The sequence below is a fragment of the Chiloscyllium plagiosum genome, chromosome 26, assembly GCF_004010195.1.
Source record: "Chiloscyllium plagiosum isolate BGI_BamShark_2017 chromosome 26, ASM401019v2, whole genome shotgun sequence".
NCBI lineage: Eukaryota > Metazoa > Chordata > Chondrichthyes > Orectolobiformes > Hemiscylliidae > Chiloscyllium > Chiloscyllium plagiosum.
The window spans coordinates 44171163-44196401 of record NC_057735.1 but is presented as its reverse complement, the minus strand read 5'-3'; the positions used below and the strand labels follow the sequence as shown (position 1 = coordinate 44196401).

The 25239-nt window shown below is 45.7% G+C and overlaps 1 long non-coding RNA gene across 1 annotated transcript in view; it reads left to right on the top strand.

Moving 5' to 3' along the window:
• Positions 1-500: 500 nt before the first annotated feature.
• LOC122563304 overlaps positions 501-25239 on the top strand; it is a 91165-nt gene continuing 66426 nt past the window's right edge. Inside the window, exons 1-2 of the long non-coding RNA XR_006315555.1 lie at positions 501-1000; positions 1333-1545. This is a non-coding gene — a long non-coding RNA (uncharacterized LOC122563304). The remainder of the gene's footprint in view (positions 1001-1332; positions 1546-25239) is intronic.

Genomic DNA, 25239 nt, shown 5'->3' with positions numbered 1-25239 from the left:
TAATCAGTTGGCCTTTTCCCGGATTACACTTTTATCAATCACCTTGAGCCCATCCACTTACATGAAAGACATTTTAATTGCAGTCATATTTTATAAAACTAAGAATTTTGCAGGCAGTAATTTGGATAGAAGTGCGTGGGGTGGGAAGGATCGAATTATTCTTAAAGCAAAACAAAGCCCTACATTTAAAAAAAATGCCTGATCAATGACTCTGAGAGGAAATGAGAATGTGGTTCCCTCTACGAGGCACCGTCCTTGGCTTCAGCACAGCAGCAATTGAATTACTAATAGTTGTCAGGGTCTCCCGCTCCTTAGATGGCGCCTTTTTCAGGAGGCTGTGTGTGTCTCCTGGGTTTTACGCAAAGCTCTTCCCACCAATCCCATGGAGCTGAGAGAAAACTTTCCAAAAAAGCTGACGTCAGGAGCTAATGGTAGTGCCACTTTAAGATGTGGGAGTGGTCAGGACCAATCTTTTCCCAAGTTCAGGGATCGCCTACAAATGGAGGACCTGTAGAGAAAGTAGAGCAGGAGTTAGGGGCATGACTGTTGCTTCTGGTCCTGTTCCTCAAACCACCTCCTTCCCTAACACAATGCACTGATCAGAATTCCCAACAAACACAAAACACAGAGTAAGTGACAGGAAGGAGACGAACATTTGGAACTTGCCCGGAGAGCAGGCGAACTTTACTGGATCCCGAACGATCCTCTACCCCCTCCCTCCCTCCACCTCGGCACAAAAGTGGCGTAAGCTCCTCCTCTTGTGTTCTTCTGGAGCGAGATCGATTTCATACCAAATCTCATTGTTGAAATTCCACCTCCGCTGTCAACTTCGGGAAATATTTGTTTAAAAAAAAATCACCTCGAGACGAGTTTTTGGTTGATTTTAAAGAAAACAAACGAAGCGATTTTTAAGAAGTGGGGGAAAACTTTTCAGCTCTATATCTCCCCCCCCCCCCCCCCAAACCAACTCCGTTTATGTAACACGGACACTTTCTAAGAGGTGAGTCTTTTGTCAATTTCATTTGGGTCAATTTCACCGCGGAATCTGTGCTGTTCACTCCGGTACAGGGAGTGTGTGTGTGTGTGTGAGAGAGAGAGAGGTCTGAATAAATCTTTGTCATATTTTACATTTTTTTAAAAGACGAACTTCCGCAGGAAAGAAAAAAAAACGAGGGGGGTGTTGAAGAAAGGGGGAAAAAAATGATTCATGTGTAGATGTGTTTGTTGGCTTGTTTGTTTGGGGGATTTTTTTTTTGTCAGTTTTTTTTTGCGTTGGACTTGAGTTTTGATGAGTTACAATGTCGTGTTTCTCTCTCTCTCTCTCTCACACAGAGAGAGAGCGGCGGAAAGTTTTTCAACGTTTGTTCCTGCCCTTCAGAAACATTTTTGTTGGCGGTGCTGTTGCGAAGCTGACGATTGGTTTTTTTTTTGTACCTGCGGAAAGGAACAAAAATATACCAGCCCACCCCAGCGTTGTGTTGATCCGGAGGTTAACTGGAGGATATCCCAAGGTTTAATTTTGGGAAGGGGGAAGGCTTTATCAGGGTAAGTGAAAATTACACGGAGCCTTATTGTCTCTGATTGTATTTTACTTTTAAGTGAACCCCCGGCGTTCCCTTACATTTGTTACCCACAGACCACTTCAGTGATTTGTACTTGAACAACTTTTGAGTTATTTTTATATAAAGTGACAAGTTTGTTTGTTTTGAGTCCATCGGCGTGACAACTGCGGGAAGGGCAGGCGATAATGTGAGAACGGCTACTCAGTTCTAAGGAATCCGAAAACGCCACAGTATTCCACTTTCCTATTTGATTCTCTCCCCACCCCTTGGTGCCCCAGTACTTGGATTTTTCATGGCGGGGTGTTGGGGTTGTCAGCTGATGGCGGTGGAAAACATCTTCGTTGTGTTAATCCACTCTTGAAGTTATTTTCTGACACCCCTCCACCCCCAACCTCCCGGTCAGTCGGCGGTACAGAGGAGATATTGGGGAAAGGGGCTGCGTTGATATAGCACCTGCACGTTGCCCGAAGGTGGACCCCAAATTCAGTTCTAACAGCAAACGGTTGGACCCCGTACAACTGATCAGCAGCGATTTCAAAACGGGAATCCACTCTCGGGACAATGTGACAGGCTACATCTCGTGAGTTGTAACTTGGTAGTACAGTTAATGATGTGCGAATTCCGTGTAGATTTTGCTTGTATCAATTTCCTGAGCTGATTGTATCAATGACCCACAGGAAATCTCTGCTATGAGAGGTGCGATGGAGAGTGTTAATATTCCAGGAATGACTGACTGTTCCCCCAACCTCTTTAAAATTATTGTTGCAATGTTCTGTTGAATCAAGGCTGACAGTGTTGGATTTAAAGTAAACATCCCTCCCCACGCCAATATAAGGTATGACAAAGCTACATCTTCCCTCACCAACTGAATAAGGTTCAAGACCATTCTGGATTCGAATCTTGCCCTCTCCTGTATGTTGGGAAGCGCTTCACCCGCTTCAAAACTCCTGGGCAGGATCTGAGTGTGACTGTGAGTCTCTCCTTTTTGTCACAGTGTGACGTCTTCATAATGCAAGGGCTGGTAGGCCCTGGGAGAAAGGGAGGACTGCAGATGCTGGAGCAAGGGTCAAAAAGTGTGGTGCTGGAAAAGCACAGCAGGTCAAGTAGCATCCGAGGAGCACGTTTCGCGCATAAGCTCGAAGGACATGCCTGACTCAAACCTTTCCTGCTCCTCGGATGCTGCCTGGCTGGCTGTGCTTTTCCAGCACCACACTTTTTGACCCTGGTAGACCCTGACAGTGAGGGAGGTAACATAAGGCGTTCACTCAAAATTAATTTTATCAACTGTCATCCAAACATTGCCTTATTCTTTTTAAAGGTACCAACAAATACCATGTTCCTTTCCTGCTGTGGGTTTGACACTGTGGGACTCTCCTAGAACAACATTATACATGGACCTATACAGCGTGGACTGTTGGGAGGGGTTTGGTTAGCTCAGTTGGCTGGATGACTGGTTTGCAATGCAGAATGATGCCAACAGCATGGGTACAATTCTCACACCAGCTGAGGTTTCAATGAAGGGGTCTCCTTCTCAAACTCTTCCCCTCTCCTTAGTTGTGGTGATCCTCCGGTTAAATCACCATGAGAGAGCAGCCCTATGGTCTGATAAGATGCTGATGCCTTTACCTTTAGCCGCTGATGTCCACAACCCATGAAGAAATAGGAAAAATCTCCACAATGCAAGGCAACATTAAGATGAGTGAAATCTGCAAATCCTGTTTCTCACACCTAGAATAATGGAAGTCTGACATTCTGTGCTCAGGGTAAGACGTCACGTTAGAAATTAAATGGTATATTCTAGACTAGGATTGGTAGAATTCTGTCAGGTATGGGACCCTGAAATATGCAGCAATTGTGGGACTAGTTTTTCTTTTTTCTTTTGAGATGTGAGTGTTTCTGACATTTATCTCTAACCATCCTCAAACTGAGCAGCTTGCTCGGGTGTTTCAGAAGGCAGTCGAGAGTCAATGACATCACTCTCAGTTTGGAGTCACGTGTAAGCCCCGCCAATGACTTTGGTAAAACCAGATGGGTTTTTCCAACCATTGAAGATGGTTTCATGGTCAGTGTGAACTTCCAGATTTATCAATCGAATGGAATTGAGTACAGATCAGCTGCAGTTGAATGGAATGGTGGAACAGAGTGGGTTGGCCAAGTGACCTGCTTCCAATCACGTAAGGAGGAGTCAAGGCAAGTAATGTTTCAGTGATGGGAAGTTTTGAGATTGAGAAGCCAACAGATTGTAAGAGGATTAGAAGATTGCAGGTGAAGATGAGCTCCATATATTGTGCTTGGGGAGCCTGATAATTTATGCTGATATGAACAGTAAGGAGATGGGGAGAAGCTGGGGAAAATGACACATAGGGAACTGTGCAGTAGCAGGAGAGAAAAGCTCAATGGCAATACTTTGATTGTTGGAAATGTTGAGAGAGAGAGACTGAGCTTGGAGGTTGTTTATTTTCATACTGATGGTTAAAAAATGATAGTTGCATTAGTGTCTAGGTTAACCTGTTGGAAGTTAATCATTACTTATGGCTGTTTGGCAGGAATTGAAAGACTTTTTGTAAAGAAACAGCACTTTAATTCCCAAGTTTGTCTTGTAATTCATCCTTTGGCACCATTGATTACTTTGATACTGCAAAAATAATTATTTTGAATAGGGAAATAGAGTACCGTAATGAATTGGAAGTTGAAGGATTACTGTATGCAACATGACCTGCCCAACATTTTACAATGAGTATTAAACCAGATGACCAAACCAATTCCCATTGGAGGATGTGGTAAGCATTAGTACTTGGAGATTAGGAAATCCGACTGCCTGTTTCTCATGAGTGACCAAATGGTAGATGCTCAGGATGGCATTAAGTCTGAGTGTAAGCTGGCATCTTGATGATGTGTCATGTATTGAGCACAGGAGGCCACTGGGTCCATCATGTCTGCTGCTGGTTTTTCAAAGGGTGTTTGGTTGGATCCACTGCCATCATTTTTCTTGAGAGCCCTGCATGTATTTCCGCTTTGAGTTACTCCAATTCCCTCTCAGAAATTACTGTTGACTTTTATTCACCCAACACATCCAGGGGGTGCGCTCAAGATGGTTACAACCTGCCGGACGTATCAGGGTTAACCAAAGGCCTCCAAAGGAACTGGCTCCTTTGATGATTATCCTTAACCGTCTCAATTCACCCCCCCCATCCTGAACTAAATGCTGATCAGAACAGGAGAGAAGATGAAATAAACCCAAGAATAGTGATAAGGCGATGAGATGCTTGACCTTAAAAAAAAGCGAATCTCACTAGAAGTCACCAAATGGAAAATGGCCTTGGACTGTGGGGTTATTGACTTAGCAGGGCTATTGAGGTCCGTTGGAGCTACCCAATGCTTATCTCCTCAGATCTTGACGCTGTCCTGTCCTCCTTGGTCCAGAGCTCTCCGAATACTTCGGGACACCACCCACACCCTCCACCTCCTCCATGACCTTTGCTTCCTTGGCCCCCACTGCATCTTCACCACGAACATCCAGTCCCTCTACACGTACACCCGCCATGGCGAAGGCCTCCAAGCCCTCTGTTTCTTCCTCTCCCACCGATCTCTGCAGTACCCCTCCACTGACGCACTCATTCAATTGGCTGAACTGGTCCTCGCCATCAACAACTTCTTCTCCTTCAAATCCTCCCACTTCTTTCTTACCAAAGGGGTAGCCATGGGCACCCGTATGGGCCCCAGCAATGCCTGCCTCTTTGTTAGTTATGTGGAACAGTCAGTCTTTCACAGTTACAGTGGCACCATACCCCACCTTTACCTCTGTATTGGCACCCCTTGTGCTCCCACAGGGAGGTTGAGCAGTTCATCAATTTCATCAACACCTTCCACCCTGACCTCAAGTTGACCTGCACCATCTCTGGCACCTTCCTCCCCTTCCTGAACCTCTCCATCTCAGGTGACCAACTCAACACGGACATCTACTTCAAACCACCAACTCCCACAGCTACCTGGACTACACCTCCTCCCACCCTGCCTCCTGTAAAAACACTATCCCTTCCTCCCAATTCCTCTGTCTCTGCATTATCTGCTCTCTGAAGGAGCAATTCCATTCCAGAACATCCCAGGTGGCCTCCTATTTCATGGACTGTAATTTCCCCTTCCACATGGTTAACAATGCCCTCCATCACATCTCCACTTTCCGCAGTTCCTCCCTCGAACCACATCCCTCCAACCACAGCAAGGATAGATAGCCATGGCCCTCACCTTCTCTCCCACTAATCTCCGGATACAGCGCACCGTCCTCCGCCATTTCCACCAGCTACAAATGGACCCCACCACCAGAGATATATTTTCCTCCCCACCTCTGTGTTCTGCAGAGACCATTCCCTTTGCAACACCCTCGTTGGGTCCACGCACCCCACCAACCCACTCTCCACCTTCCCTTGCCACCACAAGAGGTATAAACCCCTTCCCCCTCCCATCCGTCCAAGGCCCTAAAGGATTCTTCCACATCTGGCAGAGATTTTCCTGCACATCCAAACACCTCATCTACTGTGTCCGTTGCTCTCGATGTGGACACCTACTTCAAACCCCACTCCCCACAACATTCCTGATGAATGGGTTATGCCCGAAATGTCGACTCTCTTGCTCTTCAGATGCTGCCTGACCTGCTGTTCTTTTCCAGCACTACACTTTTTTTCACTCTAATGTTGTCAAAGGGTGGGGCCAAGTCTGCAATATTCTGGTCCATCAGCCACAGTTCCACACCAGACCAATGATTTATCGATGATCAAAAACACCATTTGCAGATGCATTTCGTTTGCACATTCCACATAGTGTGGCAATCTTCTGAAGTTGCAGCTTGCTCAGTATTTTGCAGACTTGATTAACGGGTTCAGAATCTTGACTTTTGCACCGAACAATTGTCTGTTGGATTTCAGAGGTGTTTTGGTTCCAGTCCTTTTGGTTCAGTACCTCGATAGGAATTGGGCTGGAGCACTTTTTCATCTGTATCTGACCTCCGATCTGCCAACTTGCTGGCACATTCTGACTTGTCTCCAATAGAGACAGTGCCCACTTGGGTGAGAGGCTGAAAGGTGGCCTATGTTCCATGTTGTGATAAGCCAGCTGTCTCTGTACAAAGGGGATGGAAAGAGGAAGGGGGAGTATGAATTATCAAGTCTGAAAGGGAGTGATTAATTATTTAAGTGTAATTATTTAATGAAGGGTGTTTTCTGTTGGAAATTTACTGGGAAATGAAAGGATGATTATACCTATGAGGAAGCTCTTTGTTTCCATAAGGTTCTCCTATAAGGAAATTCTTTATTTAGTAAAGTTCCCCTAAATCGAAATGTGTGTGCAAGTTCAGTTTGTAAATAAATCAAAAAGCAGGTTGGATCACTTGCTTTATTTTACATGGAACTGAAGGCGGAATGTTTTCCTTTGTGAATTCTTCAAATTGGCTGCAACCAATTGCCTTTGAGGTGAGATTTCTAGCTATCGGCCCCTCTCCAAATCCATACCATATACTCCCATCGCTTCTGAAGTTGAGGTTTGGTGCCGGGAGCGTTGTGGTCAGTAGAGCATGCTTTGACATTTGCCATCCAGGGTAAGTCTGTATTCAACCTCGCAGAGTGTACGCTGGGGGGAAAAGACCGAGCTAGAGACATCACATCCATTCATTACCCTGCCTGATGTCTGCGTGTCAGTGAATTGTAATCCTCACTTAATAGCGATGTCTGAAGTTGAGGTTTGGTGCCGTGAGCGTTGTGGTCAGTTGAGCATGCTTTGACATTTGCCATCCAGGGTAAGTCTGTATTCAACCTCGAAGAGTGTACGCTGGGGGGAAAAGACCGAGCTAGAGACATCACATCCATTCATTACCCTGCCTGATGTCTGCGTGTCAGTGAATTGTAATCCTCACTTAATAGCGATGGAAAAGCAACAGCACAGAAAGAGACCGTTATGTCTGTGCAGCTGAAAATAAAACTAGCCAGCCATTCTAATCCCACCTTCCAGCACTGGGTCCATGACCTTGCACCTCAGCGCCAGATCCACGTTACTTTGAAATGAGCTGAGAATTTCTCCCTCCACCACCAAACTGGACAGTGAATTGCAGACATCGTCACCCTTGTGGGTGAGAAACGTTTTCTTCATGCGCCTGCTATTCCTTCTATCTATTGCCATGAAGTGGAGCCCCTTAATAATTGGCCTCCCTGCTAGGGGAAGCAAATCTTCCTTGTCCATTCTATCCAAGGCCTTTGTAATTTTGTGCACCTCTGCTTTTTTTTTCTTCTTTTACAATTTGTGCTCGGGGTGTGAGCATTGCTGCATAAGCCAGCATTTATTTCCCATCCTGAGTTACCCTTTACAAGAAGATGGGGAGCTGCCATGTTGAATTGCCGCAGTCTGTGTGGTCAAGGGCCTACCATGGTGCTGAGGAGGGCACTCTTACAAGTTGTACCTGGCCTGCTGCTCCATTTGACAGTCACTAACCGAGCAGAGACCTGGAATCGTCCTGGATCCTGTGACCCATGTCCACACTGGGAGTACAATCTGTAAGCCAGTCAATAGAGAACAGGAAACTGTTTCCAAGCCACTATTTGCACTACTCTTAGTGTTGTCCGTTTTCTATCCTGCCCTCGGAGATGTGATGGCCAATGGACATTGCCGATAGCTAAATGTATGCTTAATAATGAATGGTGAGCATGCACCCTACTGGGTTTGCCTACCCTTGGAGATCCAAGTTCACAGACCATCTTGGGAAAGGAAGGAATTAGCACTATTGGGATTCAGTTCTGACCATCCTTTTGAGCGGTCTGTGTGCTGGGGCTTAAATGTCACAGGTATCTCTGACTATCTTCATTGCCTGTGAATGGTTGGTTACATCCCAAGCCCAGGGTTAATGTCTTGAAATAGAAATGGATTACGTGACTCTTAAAATATTGCTTTCCTCATCTCCCACCAACACCTCTTTGATTCCCATTTGCTATAATTGAGGGGAGTGCTCCAATTTTGGATGGGGCGGCACGGTGGCTCAGTGGTTAGCACTGCTGCCTCACAGCACCAGGGTCCCAGGTTCAATCCCAGCCTCTGGTGACTGTGCAGACTCCACACAGACCGTTCTCCCCGTGTCTGTGTGGGCTTCCTCCGGGCGCTACGGTTTCATCCTACAGTCACAAAGATGTGAAGGCCATGCTAAATTGGCCATGCTAAATTGCCCATAGTATTAGGTGCATTAATCAGAGGGAAATGGGTCTGGGTGGGTACTCTTCAGAGGGTCGGTGTTGACTGGTTGGGCCGAAGGGCCTGTTTCCACACTGTAGGGAATCTAATCGAGCCAAAAATCTTGTTGCCCCATAAAAATCTCATGATATTGTTCAAAGAGAGGGGTGCAATTGGAGGGAGGGTTGTATGTTGTGTGAGGCGTGAGATATATTTCCATAACACCACCACCGCCACCTTTTTCCAACCCCCCTCCTCCCCCAACCATACGCTAGTATTGTTCTGTGTCAACCTCACCAAAATAGATTTCCTGAATATTATTGGATTGCCATCTTGAAAGCTTGCTGTGTACAAATTGGCTGTTCTTCTTTGTCGTGCTCCTGTGTTAGTAAGGTGCTTTGAGACTTGCTGAGGTTCAGAAAGGGGCTGAGTGAATGTAAGTGTGGTATTTCCTCAGCTGTCATGCATCTGAAGAGGCTGACTGATGAGAGTAAAGAAGGAGCAGCAAAGCTGACTGTCTGACCCAGTGTATCCTCCCCATCCTCACCCTGTTGCTGCTAACCCTACCAACAGGTATTTGAGAGACCAAACAAAAGTCTTTGCTCTCTTTTAAACCGCCACCAGTAATGATGTGTTCAGGAATGAAGTTAAAACCCTAATTACACGATAACTCACTTTAATTCCTTTCATGTAATTTTTAATTTCCTTTGGACATATTAATTAACAATTGTACTATTTGAAGTTTTCAAATTACCATTAAAGCTGTTTGTAAAATGATATCACCCATCAGTAGTGAAAGAATCTTCACCCTCGGGAGCTACAGTCTTCAAAACCCAGTTCAAACATCCATTTCTAAATCTTTTAAAGATGGTAATGTTCTGAAAGTGCTGTGTTTGTGTCCATTCACAGAAAATGGGAACAGGAGTAGGCCATTCAGCCTTTTGAACCTGTTCTATCGTTCAATATGATTGTGGCTAATCATCCACCTTGCTTTTGTTCCTGCTTTTTGCACCATACCTTTTGATCCCTTTCGCCTCTGAAGCCACATGAAAGCATTCAATGTTATGGCTTCAACTGCTTTCTGTAGCAAATAATTCCATTTATTCACCACTCTCGAGGTGATGAAATTTCTCCCCATGGCGGCACGGTGGTGCAGTGGTTAGCACTGCTGCCTCACAGTGCGAGGGACCTGGGTTCAATTCCAGCCTCAGGCGACTGTGTGGAGTTTGCACATTCTCCCCGTGAGTGCATGGGTTTCCTCCGGGTGCTCCAGTTTCCACCCCCAGTCCAAAGATGTGCAGATTGGTTGGATTGGCCATGCTAAATTGCCCATAGTGTCCAGGGATGTGCAGGCTAGGAGGATTAGCCATGGGAAATGTGGGGTTACAGGGATAGGGCAACGGGATGGGTCTGGATGGGATGCTCTTCAGAGGGTTGGTGTGGATTTGATGGGCTGAATGGCCTGCTTCCACACTTTAAGGAAGCAACGATGATATCAATCCTAAAAGGCCGACCTGTATCTATAGACTGTGACCCCCAGTTCTGGACTCACTGTTCATTAAGACCATCCTTCCTACACTAATGCTCTGTCCTGTTAGAACTTTATAGGTGATTCCACTCCTTTCAGTGCTTTCCCCCAAATTCTTCTAAACTCCACTGATTATGATCCTAACCAATCAAGTCTCTGTGTATACGTCAATCCTGCTATCCCAGGGTTCAGTCTGGTTAAGCATTTGCCCCTCACTGTTCGGACTGTTTGCCCCCTTCAAAGCTGTATGAAGAGCGATGGAGTGAATGTTATAAACCAGCAGGCTGGAGGAGAATGGGGAAAAAGTGGGACTATAAATCATACAAGACAGGGGGAAGCTGGTCACAGGCCTGAGGAGAAACAGGAAAGTGTTTGTCTGGCTCTCAAGCCTCTGCTTTAAGCTAAATAATAATTCAGCATTTGGCCTGGAAGGAAATTTTTGATAAGCATCTGGTGAAATTTTCAATAATGTGTCTACATATGAATATTAATTTGAGGAACTAGTTGACAGGAGAAATCTCAGCTAATCTGCAGTTTGAATCTGGGTGCTTAGGCTTTCAATTGTTTCCTGAATACGTCCAAGTACGGAAGCTGTAGGAAGTGATAGAGTGGTTACTCAGAGTTCAGCACATTCTCTGGCTGAGACTGTGGCTTCAGAACAAGATTGGCTCTCATTTATACATCCAAAGGAAAAGGTTGAACTAAAGGCACCAGATGCACAACTGCTCTGCACAGTCCCTGCCCCCAAGGCTGCTCTGGCTCGTCGAACCCTATTCTTCAACCTTTCCTCAAGAGTGTTATTTGAAGTTGAAAGAACTTGTTAAATGTCTGGCTGTTGGCTTTGTGTCCAAGTTCTTTGTAATACTGTCATTTAACTTTCCCTTCTCTTAATGGGTCGCTGTCTTCCCAATGACGGCTTTGGCGTGCCTTAGAGCCATAGAGATGTACAGCACGGAAACAGACCCTTTGGTCCAACTTATCCATGCCAAGTGGACATTCTAAATACATCTCGCCTCACCTGCCAGCACCCAGCCCATATCCCTCTAAACCCTTCCTATTCATATACCCATCCAGATGCCTTTTAAATGTTGCAATTGTACTGGCCTCCACCACTCCCTCTGGCAGCTCATTCCATACATGTACTACTCTGTATGAAAAAGTTACCCCTTAAGTCCCTTTTCAGTCTTTTCCCTCAACTTAAACCTATACCTCCTTGTTTTGGATTTCCCTCCATGTGGAAAAGACCTTGTCTCTCTACCCTATTCGTGCCCCTCATGATTTTATTAACCTCCTGTAAGGTCATTCCTTAGTCTTTACCCCAGGGAAAACAGCCCCAGCGTATTCAACCTCTCCCTATAGCTCAAATTCTCCAATCCTGGCAACATGCTTGTAAATCTTTTCTAAACCCTTTCAAGTTTCACAACATCCTTCTAACAGCAGGAGAACAAGAATTGCATGCAATATTCCAAAAGTGGTCTAACCAATGTCCTGTACAGCTCTAACATGACCTCCCAACTCCTGTACTCAATGCACTGACCAATAAAGACAAACGTATCAAACATCACTTTCACTACCCTTTCTAACTGTAACTCTCCTTTTCAAGGAACTATGAGCCTTAACTCTTTTGCTGTGCAGTATGTGGATGTACCTACTAGAGAAGGTGTGTAACCTATTGTTGGGTAATAAGGCAGAGCAGTCAACTGAGGTGTCAGTGGGGGAGCACTTTGGGGCCAGTTCCCATAATTCTATTACTCTTAAAATAGTGATGGAAAAGGATAGACCAGTCCAAAGATGTGCAGGTCAGGTGAATTGGCCATGCTAAATTGCCCGTAGTGTTAGGTAATGTAGGGGTATGGGTGGGTTGCGCTTCGGCGGGGCGGTGTGGACTTGTTGGGCCGAAGGGCCTGTTTCCACACTGTAAGAAATCTAAATCTAAATCTAAGATCTACAAGTTGAAGTTCTAAATTGGAGGAAGGTCAATTTGACTGTGATGTGGAGGAGCCAATGTTGGACTGGGGGGTACAAAGTTAAAAATCACTCAACACCAGGTTATAGTCCAACAGGTTAATTTGGAACCACCTGATGAAGGAGCAGCACTCCAAAAGCAAGTGCTTTCAAATAAACCTGTTGGACTATAACCTGGTGTGGTGTGATCTTTAATGTTGACAGCGTATTTCAAAGTTGATTTGGGGGAGGTGGGGAAGATGTTCACCGGAAAATGGACGGCTGGAAAATGGGAAGCCTTGAGAAATGAGAGTCCAGAGACAGTATGTTCCTGTTTGAGTGAAACGCAAGGCTATTGGGTGTAGAGAATGCTGTATGACTATTGAAAATGAGCTGCAGTCAAGAAAAAGAAGGAAGTATATGTCCGGTATAGACAGCAGAGATCGAATGGTTCCCTGGAAGAGTATAAAGGCGTAGGAGTATACTTAAGCAGGATTTCACGATGGAAAAATAGTTTTGACAAATAGGGTTGAGGAGAATCCAAAGGGATTCTACAAATACATTAAGGGCAAACGGGTAACTTGGGAGAGAATAGGGCCTGTTAAAGGTCACCGCCCAGTTCTACCTCTTACCCAAGATTCACTGACTGTTCCGGCTGACCCATCATCTCTGCCTGCTCCTGCCTCACTGAACTCATCTCCACATACCTCAATACTGTCCTAGCCCCCCCCCGGTCCAGGAACTCCCCACGTACATTCAGGACACCACCTACGGCCTCCACCACCTCCAAGACTTTTGTTTCCCTGGGCTCCAATGCCTCATCTTCACCATGAACATCCAGACCCTCTACACCTCCATCCGCCATGACCAGGGCTTCCAAGCTCTCCGTTTCTTCCTCTCCTGGTGTCTCCACCAGTACCCTTCCACTGACACTCTCATTTGTTTGGCTGAACTGGTCCTCGCCCTCAACAATTTCTCCTTTGACTCCTCCCACTTCGTCCAGATCAAAGGGGTCACCTTGACACCCACATGAGCCCCAGCTATACCTGTCTGTTTGATTACATAGAACAGTCTATCTTCCGCAGCTACAGCGGCACCATTCCCCATCTTTTCCTCCATGACGTTGATCACTGTATCAGCGCCATCTTATGCTCCCATGAGGAGGTTGAACAGTTCATCGACTTCACCAACACATTCCACCTCAACTTTAAGTTCAGTTGGACCGTTTCAGACACACCCCTCCCATTCTCCATCTCCATCATCTCGGTGAGCGACTCAACACTAACATCTTCTACAAACCCATTGACACACACAGCTACCTGGACAACACATCCTCCCACCTGTCCTTCTGTAAAAATGCTATCCCATATTCCCAATTCCTTCGCTTCCACTGCATCTGCTTCCAGGAGGCCCAGTTCCACCACAGAACACACCAGATGGCCGCCTCCTTCAAAGACCGAGATTTCCATTCCCACATGGTTGATGGTGCCCTCCAGCGCATCTCATCCACCTCCACACCTCCACCCTCAAACCGCAACAAGGACAGAACCAGCCCCCCGCGCCCCCCTCTGGCCCTCATCTTCCACCCCACCAACCCTGTATACATTGCATCATCCTCCGCCATTTCCGCCACCTACAAACTGACCCTACCAGGAGAGATGTATTTCCCTACCTACCCCTATCTGCTTTCCGTAAAGACTGTTACCTCCATGACTCCCTTGTCAGGTCTGTGCCCCCCACACACCCTCCCCTCCCAGCACTTTCCCCTGCCACCGCAGGAATTTCAAAACCTGTGCCCACACCTCCTTCCTCACCTCCATTCAAGGCCCCAAAGGAGCCTTCCACATCCCTCAGAGTTTTACTTGCACTGCCACACATGTCATTTACTGTATCTGTTGCTCCCAATGCGGTATCCCCTACGTTGGGGAAACAGGATGCCTACTCGCAGAGCACTTCAGAGAACATCTCTGGGACACTCATATCAACCAACACCACTGCCCGGTTGCTGAACATTTCAACACCCCCTCCCACTCTGCCGAGGATATGCAGGCCCTGGGCCTCCTCCATTGCCACTCCCTCACCACCCGACGCCTGGAGGAAGAGCACCTCATCTTCCGCCTTGGGGCCCTTCAGCCCCATGACATCAATGTGGACTTCACAAGTTTCCTCATTTCCCCTCCCCCCACCTTACCCCACTTCCAACCTTCCAACTTGGCACTGTCCTCCCTGTCCAGCTTCCTTCCCATCTATCCGCTCCACCCTCCTCTCCAACCTATCACCACTACCCCCACCTCCATCTACCTCTTGCACACTCAGCTACCTTCCGCACACTCAGCTACCTTCCGCAATCCCTCCAGCCCCACCCCCTCCCATTTATCTATCCTCCCCTTGACTCACAGCCTCATTCCTGATGAAGGGCTCGTGCCCGAAACGTTGATTCTGCTGCCCCTTGGATGCTGCCTGCATTGCTGTGCTTTTCCAGCAACACACACTTTCCTATTCAGCAAAGCCACCTTTGTGTAGAACTGCAAGAAATAGGGTGAAATGATAAATTAGTAGCTTGTATCAGTGTTGAATGTGGAGAAGAATATGGAAGATAGAGAACCTGGGGAAATAAATAGCGACACCTTGAAAAATGTCTGTATTATAGAGAAGGAAGTGCAGAATATTTTAAAACAAACAAAGGAGGATAAATCCCAGGGACCTGATCAGACATAACCTCAAACTGTGGGAAGCCAGGGAAGTGATTGCTGGGTCCTTTGCTGAGATATTTGTACAATTGATAGTCGCAGGTGAGGTGCTGGAAGCCTGGAAGTTGACTAATGTGGTGTCGTTATTCAAGAAAGGTGGTAAGGAAAAGTCAGGGAACCATAGAGCAGTGAGCCTGATATGAGTGGTGGGCAAGTTGTTGGAGGGAATCCTGAGGGACAGGATTTACATGTATTTGGAAAGGCAAGAACTGATTAGTGGTGGTCAATATGAAACTGTGTTTGGGGAAATTGTGCCTCACTAGCATGATTGTTACTTCAAAAAAACTCAATGAGGATTGATGAGGGCAGAGCTGTGGACGTGATCTATATGGACTTCAGTAAGGCATTCAACAAGGTTCCACATTGTAGATTGGTTAGCAAGGTAAGATGACATGGAATAGAGGGAGAATTAGCCATTTGGATACAGAACTTTCTTGAAGGTAGAAGACAAAGGGTGGTGGTGGAGGGTTGCCTTTCAGACTGGAGGCCTGTCACCAGTGGTGTGCCATAAGGATCGGTGCTGGGTCCACTGTTTTTCATCATCTATATAAATGATTTGGATGTGAGCTTAAGAGGTACAGTTAGTAAGTTTGCAGATGACACCAAAATTGGAGGTGTAGTGGACAGCGATGAAGGTTACCTCAGATTACAATGGGATTTTGATCAGGTGGGCAAATGGGCTGAGGAGTGGCAGATGGAGTTTAATTTAGATAAATGTGAGGTGCTCCATCTTGGAATGGCAAATCAGGGCAGGACATATAAACTTAATGGAGTGTTGTTAAACAAAGACCTTGGACCTTGTTTTCCGTTTGTTTTTATATATACATGTAACGAAGCTGAGCACGATGTGTTAGTGCTTCACTGTGTGTCTCCATTGACACAAATCAAGGCCACTGGTTTGTAATGTCCATGCAGTTTTGGAGTGTCATTCCCAATGTTTGTTTTTTTTTTCTGGAATTCCCTTTAACGTATTTAATTGCTATGCTTGTGCCTTGAGGATATAACGAAAAATGTCATCCTAGTATTGTTCCTCAGAGCTGTTGCAGGATGTGCACCTTATTTTAGGTTCTCAGGCCTTTTTACATCTCCCAGATGTCTGTGGACATCCCACCTCTCCTGGCATAGCACTCCTTAGGGACAGCACAGTGGCTCAGTGGTTAGCACTACTGCCTCTCAGCACCAGGGACCTGGGTTCGATTCTAGCCTCTGGCAACTGTCTGGAGTTTGCACATTCTTCCTGTGTCTGTGTGAGTTTCCTCTGGGTGCTCTGATTTCCTCCCACTGTCCAAAGATGTGCAGGTCAGGTGGATTGGCCATGCTAAATCACCCGTGGTGTCCAGGGATGTGCAGGCTAGATGGATTAGCTGCAGGATTGCAGGGATAGGGTAGAGGGAGGAGTCTGGTTGGGATGCTGTTTGGAGGGTTGTTGTGGGCTCGATGGACTGAATGGTCTGCTTCCACACTGTACGGATTCTATAATTCTATCCACTGGGTTGCTTCCAGTTTCCCATCTCCCACTTCTCTTACTGTGTCCAAGATTAGCCTTTTATTTTCTAAGCAGGCCGAAAGCTTGGCAGGGGAACCATGACCTGGTTGCAGCAGCTTCCAGAGAGTCTGAGGGAGGTTGGGATGTAAACTGCCTCACCTTCTCTGTCAGTTTGCCCAGCAGGGCTGCTGCTGTTCAGTAGTGACTAGAAAGTGCTCAGGGCTGCAAGCCAGTCCTGTGTGTATTATTCTGGCCACTGCTTCCCAAGGTTTGGCCCCACTGGGCGATGGACCTGGAAATATGAATGACCCAGCCACCGCTGTCGGGAGGAGGTGGGCCTTTTGATTGGGTGGAGCAGACACCAGCTTAAATGAGGCAGAGGGAGGATGTTAGCACAGGAAGGAAAACTAAAATGGGGACTCCCCTTAAAAGTCAGGGTTGAAGGACACATTTTGCATTCCAGATACTTGGGTGGCTCCTATCCTGAACCTTTTCACACACAGCACTTAGTAATGTGACCTTGCTGCATTGTTCTGCCACCCCACTGGGGAAATTTGTGTTCCTGTGAGCACCAGATGCCTGTTGAATCTACCCATCAGTACCCACATCCCTTAGTCATTCAGCTAATTATTGTCCCTTTCTGGTAGAGTCGTTTGCTGCAGAATAAAATGTTTTCTATTTGCCTCAGCCCCTGTCTCCAGGTGTGAGTTATAAGGAGAGGTTGGATAGGCTGGGATCTTTTTCACTGGAGTGTAGTAGGTTGACCTTATAGAAGTTTATAAAACCATGAGGGATGTAGATATGGTGAATAGCAGAGGTCTTTTTCCCTAGGGTGAGAGAGTTCAAAACATGGATAGAATAAATAGACAAGGTCTTTTCGCTGGGGTGGGGGAGTCCAGAACGAGAGGGCATAGGTTTAGTGTGAGAAGGGAAAGATGTAAAAGGGACCTGAGGAGCAACTTTTTCACAGAGGATGGTACGTGTATGGAATGAGCTGCCAGAGGAAATGGTGAAGGTTGGTACAATTACAACATTTAAAAGGCATCTGGATGGGTATATGAATAAAAAGGGTTGAGAGGGATATGGGTCAAATGCTGGCAAATGGGACTAGATTGGATTAGTATATCTGCTTGGCATGGACGAGGTGGACTGAAGGATCTGTTTCCATGCTGTATAGCTCTCTGAGTAGGGGCAATATTTTTAAGGTGAGGGGAGCAAGATTTAAAAAGACCTGAAGGGCAACATTTTCACAGAGAGGGTAGTTTGTATGTGGAATGAACTGCCATAGGAAGTGGTGGATGCAGGTACAGTCACTATATTTAAAAGACATTTGGGTTAGTACATGAAAAGGAAACATTTGGAGAGATATAAGCCAAATGCAGGCAAGTGGGACTTGTTTGTTTTGGGAACATAGTCGGCGTGGACTTGTTGGTCCCTTTATGACTCTCTGTCTGGGTGGGGGCTCTGTCTGTGTAGGGGTGTGCAGGATGTTCACGTTGTAGGTGTGTGTCTGTGCAGATCTATCATTTTCCCCTCCCCTTCTGGAGCAGGTGGTTGCCCCCTCACCCAGGGATATTGAGGGTTGATAACAATTCTCCTCCTAATACTGTGAATGGTCACTGGCAGCAGCTGCTGACCTCCAGACAGCTGAGGGAGTGAGGATGGCTGCTGCTTGGTCTTCATGGCTCAGTTCCATCCCCTCAGGCTGCCCCCACCTCCCACTGGGCTTCAGTTTGTGGTCATTCAGGAAAACCAGTGCATGTGCAGCTGCACTGAGGGGGAAGGAGGAAGGTGACCAAGTGGGTGTGCAGAGGAGGAATGATTCAGCAGGTGGTGACTAATCACAAGCTTTTGCTCAAGGTAGCTTCACTGTGTCAAGTTTGTGCTCCAGGTGCCTTATTGTCCTAAAGGCTTCTACAGCTGAGAATATTTGAGTTCAGTCAGAGCTACACAGACGTGTTGTACAGACACCCGTTCAATGGCAGTGGGAAAATGTCCTCTCTGGTTTCTCCTGTCTACTCTGCCATTTAGATGGTGCCATCATGGCATTTTGTTTGAGCTAAGTTCACCTTTCCTGCCTGAACTCAGTTCTTCAGTTCCCATGTAAAATCCAAAAATTGTTTGATCTCAACCTTGAATATTCGTTGACTGAATCTCCTTACACAATTAAGGTATAAAATTCTAAACGTTTACAATTCTCAGGTTGAAGAAATTTCTCCTCATCCCAGTTTTAAATGCCTGTCCTCTTCTGCTTCCAAACTCCTTAGCTCGAACCAGGAAAAGCAACCTTTTGGCATCTACCTTACCAAACACCTTCTGAATCTTCTGCTGCGATGAGATAATCTGTCATTCTAGAGAGCACAGGATGATCTACTCGATATTTCCTCATAGTGCAAGCCTCTCATACCACCAATCAAACCTTCAACACACCCATTCTGAAGCATGTCTATCCTTCCATGAGAACAGAGATCAAGATTTTGCTTGCATCTTCGCATGTAGCCTCAGCAAGTCCCAATGCAGTTGTAAGAAGGCTTCCAAGTCCTTCAAGCCCCCTGTAGTGAATGTCTTCCTGATTGCTGTGACTTTGTGTTAATTTATGTTGTGTGCAGGCAGTCCCTGGGGCACAAACAGGTTCCATTCTTTAGACCTGAAATTGTGTTGCTGGAAAAGCGCAGCAGGTCAGGCAGCATCCAAGGAGCAGGAGAATCGACATTTCGGGCATGAGCCCTTCTTCAGGAATGAGGCTCTAACCGGGAAAACCAACCTTTTGGCATCTACCTTACCAAACGCCTTCTGAAGAAGGGCTCATGCCCGAAACGTCGATTCTCCTGCTCCTTGGATGCTGCCTGACCTGCTGCGCTTTTCCAGCAACACAATTTCAGCTCTGATCTCCAGCATCTGCAGACCTCACTTTCTCCATTCTTTAGACCATTTGCAGGCCAGAACACAGTGCAGGACAGTATGAAAAGCCGGGAGTAGGTACAGGAAATGGTCTTATGTGAGATTTTTAAAATTACACCCCTCGATGTCTCTGTGTGGGACTGTGTTTTTAGATCTGAAGTCTGTAAATCAGAGTCCCTTTGTATATGAACATCCAAATGTCTTTGAATATTTAACAATTACTCACCATTTGAAAAGAAACATTGTTTCTAGTTCATCTTACCAAAGTGAATAACTTCTTATGTCTCGTGTTCAATGTGCCACATTCTTGTCCACTCACTTACCTGTCCATACCTCTTTACACACACTTTGTGTCTTCTTCTTAAAAATGTCTTTTTGTTTAGCCTTCTTGCTGACTGACTCATTTCATTTCTATTATCCATTTTTGGTGATCTTTTGTTGGCTTTTTTAAAAACTCTCCCAATTCTCAGATTCACTCTTCTCTTGATAACATAGATGAGCTGTTTTTTTCTAATCTAAGACTTTTGGAGTACTGTGTACAGTTCTGGTCACCCTGTTATAGGAAGGAGATAATTAAATTGGTGAGGGTTCAGAAAAGATTTACCAGGATGTTACTAGGAATGGAGGGTTCGGGTTATAAGAGGCTGGATAGGCTTGGACCTTTTTTTTTACTGGAGTGTAGGAGTTTGAGGGGTGATAAATTCATGACGGGCATAGATAAGAACAAGGGGGAGTAACTTTAAGGTGAGAAGGGAAAGATTTGAAAGGAACCTGAGGGGCAACATTTTCACACACAGGTGGTTCAAGTGGAATGAACTGCTAGAGGAAGTGACAGAGGCAGATACAATTACAACATTTAAAAGCCATTTGGACAGGTACGTGAATAGAAAAGATTTAGAGGGATATGTGCCAAATGCAGGCAAGTGGGACTAGTTTGGTTTGGGAAACTTGGTCAGCATAGACGGGTTGGACCAAAAGATTTATTTCCATGCTGTATGACACTTATTTTACATAGCGGAAAGTGAGGACTGCAGATGCTGGAGATTAGAGACCAGAGTGTGGCGCTGGAAAAGCACAGCAGGTGAGGCAGCATCCGAGGAGCAGGAGAATCAACGTTTCGGGCAAAAGTCCTTCATTCCAAGAATTCCAGCACCACACTCTCGACTCTTATTTCACATAGACCACTTTTCTGATGGAGAATTAATTTCTTGATGGAAATTCTTTGAAAATTATATTTATTTCTTTAAATATTTGCAGTTTGCCTGCTGAAATGTCTTTTAAACTGATTTCCCAATCTTGTTCTCAAACTTGATTTATTTTAGATTTGTTTCTTATTCCAGACTTAATTATCTTGCCCATTGTACTTTTTGTGGAATTCTGTCATATGTACGTTGTTCCTCAAAGGGTTCCTCACTATGTGCTTACTAATTAACTCTTTCTCATTACACAAACAAAATCTGAGGTTGCCTTTTCCTTCGTTCCATTTATCCATTAGAAACTGTCTCTCATGCATTTTGTGAACTAGTCCTCCAAATTACAATTACCATCCAGTCAATATAAAGATTAAAGTCCCCATGGTGGTTGCATTATTTTTGTTACAAGCTCCCCTTATTTCTTGGTCAACACTGTCTAATGATACAACTACAATCATCTATAAATTACTCGCACCAATGTTTTCTGCCATTTTGTTGTTCCTAATTTCGAACATAGCAATGCTGTTTTCTCATTTTCGCTACAGTTGTCACATTAATTATTCTCAGGATTTTCCCAATTCTTTGTCCATTTTTGAATTTTTAGGTAGCATGGATTATTCAGTTCCAAAGTTTGGTCACGATGTGTTTATTATGGCTATTGGATCAAACTCATTGATTTGTACCATTACTTATCTCTTTTATAAGAATGCAGGAAGCATTTCTAACCAACAGCCTTTCATTTGAACCTTCCCCCCCCCCCCCCCTTTCCTTGACTTGTCCTTATTCAGAAATGCAGTATTGCTGTCTAACTCTGTTCTTTCCTTTGTCATGTTCTCATTACCTTTGCCAAAATCCCGAGACCTTGTCTTCCTCTTTAGTCTTCTAAACTTTCCCTTACTCAAACACATCCTTTGGGCAACACGGTGACTCAGTGCTGAGCACTACCGCCTCACAGCACCAGAGACCCAGGTTCGAATCCACCCTCTGGCGACTGTGTGGAGTTTGCACATTCTCTCTGTGATTGCGTGGGTTTCCTCCCCCAGTCCAAAGATGTGCAGATTAGGTGGATTGGCCATGTTAAATGGACCCATAGTATCCATGGATGTGTAGGCTAGGTGGGTTAGCCATGGGAAATGCAGGGTTACAGGAATAGGGTGGAGTGCTCTTCAGGGGGGACTCGATGGGCTGACTAGCCTGCTTCCACACTATAAGGATTCTATGATTCAATGATTTCTCTGACCCATAACCCCTCAACCTTAAGATTTGCAAAGCCCAGTTAAATGAGTCACCAGGATATTGGCTCCAATCCTGTTTATACTAAGCCTGGATCAGAAGAATAACTGCTCGTTCCTCAGTGCAGCAGTGTCCCTTTAATTACAATGCTGTCTCTCATACTGACATTGAAATGACATGTTCAGTTCTGATCTGATGCTGTAAAAATGAAGCAGTTTTGATTTCTGACCTTTGTGTACTGAGGGACACATGGCCATTAGTTTACACACAGCTAGCTCCCGGGCTCAGCAATGTGACCATAATCAGGGAATGTTGAAGTGGTTCAGAATAACTGGAAAGAATTACCTCGCTCCTATTTTTACTTGCCTTCACCTGAGCAGCAACTGAGGCAAGTTTAGCATCTCACCCACCTTTGGCAGTAGTGCAGTTCTGAGCACAGAATTCTTCCCAATTTTGTGAAATTTCTTCTTGATGGTAGGGGTACCTTGTGCCTGTGCACCACTTACATCTTCAGTGTGTGTAGTTGTTGCAGAATGCTGTCCGGCTCTGTTACTTTAGTTAATGGTGGTTGCGGAGGTGTAGCTGGCTAACCACCCCAGTACGCACTGCTCTCCTTTCCAGTCTGAAAGTTCCATATTGCTTGCCCACTCTGCCAGAATGGCTCTCTGCAAGCAGAACACTGAGGGTTGCTGAGTTATTCAATTCAGTAGACAGGCAGGAGTCTGGAAGAACACAGCAAGCCAGGTAGCAACAGGAGGTGGAGAATTCGACGTTTCTGGTGTAACCCTTCAGTTATTCAACTCAACGTCCATGTGTGTTCGCCTGTTTGGGGCAAGAATTTGGACAGGGATTATACATGAGAATTCCTCTGGCTACACAGCTGAGATCAGGGGAGTCAGGCTTAGAACCAGCATCCTTAGTTAGTTTTTGTCTCTAAGTTTGAACCAAGGAGCTTACGAATGTCCTTTCCCTCTGTGTCATATCCACTGTGGAACAAAGAGAGCTATTCTTGTCACTGATTCCCTTACTCTCACCGTGTTTTATTTTGATGGGAAGCCTTTCCTATCCCTTGGTGGGTCTCTAAGCTGCCGGAGCCTGGAGATTAATTTTGGGAGTGACCCCTGCTTGGCAATGAACCCCTGTCTGTTGTCTCCACTCTTTCCCCTTTGGGGCTAAAATAGAATCAGTGGAGTAAGACCAATTCTTCCAGAAAAGAGCTCAGAACAAGGGATGTAGCCTTTGAACGGGAGCTGAGCTGTTTCAGGTGATGTTAGGAAGCACTAATTTGTACAAAAGGGCAGTGAGAATCTCGAACTCGCACTCTACATCCCAAACTGGAAATGTCCAAACTGAGATTGATAGCTTTTTGCTAAATAGGACAATTAAGGGCTTCCAAGCAAGGATTGAAGGTTGTAGATTATCTCTGACCCAGCAAGTTGTGGGTGGGTTTGGGAGTTGGGGGTATGAAATTTTGAAGAAGGAACAAGATGACTGGATATCATCATAATTCACGACCCAGAGAGCTGTGCAGTAGTCGTGATATTTATTCACAACAAACAATAGATTTCTAGCTCATAAAGAATATGAGAATAGTGTGAGAGAGAAGATCAGCCATGGTCTTGTGGAATGGTGGAGCAGTCTCCCTTTTACTGTGTTCCAATTTAACCTGGTGCCAAGGTGCCTCTGACTGCTGGGGGATTGCAGGACTTAACCAAGCATCTTCAATGTATTTTGCCACATGGAGCAGGGGCAGGGTACATTTTGGATACGTCTTAAGCAGCTGATGTTCAAGGTTCGGGCCACCCATCTCCACTGATTTGCCCTTTCAAATGCGTCCATTTAGATGGGACTACTGCCACTTGGTTGGGAAGCTGCCTTAACCATGTTGTAGCAACAGTCACCACAATCACCATGAAATTTAGGACAAGTGACCGAAAGCAGGGCCAAAGGAGCTTCAAGGCGTGTGTTCCTTGGCTGTCATTTTGAATTCTGACACATTCTGGCTCTCGTGGTTTATTTTGGACATCAGCTTGTGTAGTCTGGCTTCTTTACCTCATGTGGTTTCAAACCTGAGACATGTATATATTCTTCTTCATTTTTGTGTGGGTTGTACACAATCCAGAAAACACAGAATTTTAGCAGAAACTGTTTTTGGGTGAGATAGTTGGGTGCATTCCACAAAAGTCACTGCCTGAGTATCATTGTTTTCTCTGGAAAGTCCCAGAGGTAAAGAGTTTTCTAGGAGGGCATAAATGATGACGCATCTACACAGCACCTTTTTCATGTGAAAATGGATAGACAAACAAAGTGGGCAACCGAGGATAAGATTTAATCAATGTGTTATGATGGGTGGGGGCGATTGACCAAGAAATAGCTGCTGATCTGTATTCTGTGCTGTCCAGAGATCGGATTTAAATTTTCAGCTCTTGTTTGCAATCCCTCAATAGACTCCCCATTTTCCTGTCTCTGTAACTAGCTCAGCCCTAAACTGTACTCTTCCAATTCTGGGCTAATTTCTAACTGCAATTCTCCTGCAGTTGATGAACATGCATTTTGAAGCCAAGACGCTAAACTCTTGAATTTCATCTCTTAAACCCTCTTCCTCCTCAAAGACATGTCTTACAAACATCCTCTTTTTATTAAACTTTTGGCCATCTGTTCAGATGGCTCTGGTTCAAATTTTGTCCAATAATGTGAAGCATCTTGGAATATTTCACCCTGATATTTCAAAGTTGCTGTTGAAATGACAAATTTTAAAGATGCAGAAAGGGGTCAAATGGGTTTAACTAGAGTTTCAAGGATTAGTGACCGAGCTGCGGGGAGAGAACAGAGCTAGTCATGAAAGTCTAGATGCCCTCCAACGCATCTCATCCATATCCCGCACCTCCGCCCTCAGACGCCACCCCTCCAACCGTAGCAAGGACAGAACGCCCCTGGTGCTCACCTTCCACCCTACCAACCTTCTCACAAACCAAATCATCTGCCGACATTTCCGCCACCTCCAAACGGACCCCACTACCAGGGATATATTTCCCTCCCCACCCCTTTCTGCCTTCCACAAAGACCGTTCCCTCCATGACTACCTGGTCAGGTCCACGCCCCCTACAACCCACCCTCCCGTCCTGGCACCTTCCCCTGCCACCACAGGAATTGCAAAACCTGCACCCACACCTCCTCCCTCACCTCCATCCAAGGCTCTAAAGGAGCCTTCCACATCCATCAAAGTTTTACCTGCACATCCACCAATATCATTTATTCTTTCCGTTGCTTCCGATGCAGTCTCCTCTACATTGGGGAAACTGGATACCTCCTAGCAGAGTGCTTCAGGGAACATCTCTGGGACACCCACACCAATCAACCCCATCGCCCTGTGGCCCAACATTTCAACTCCCCCTCCCACTCTGCCAAGGACATGCAGGTCCTCAGCCTCGTCGAA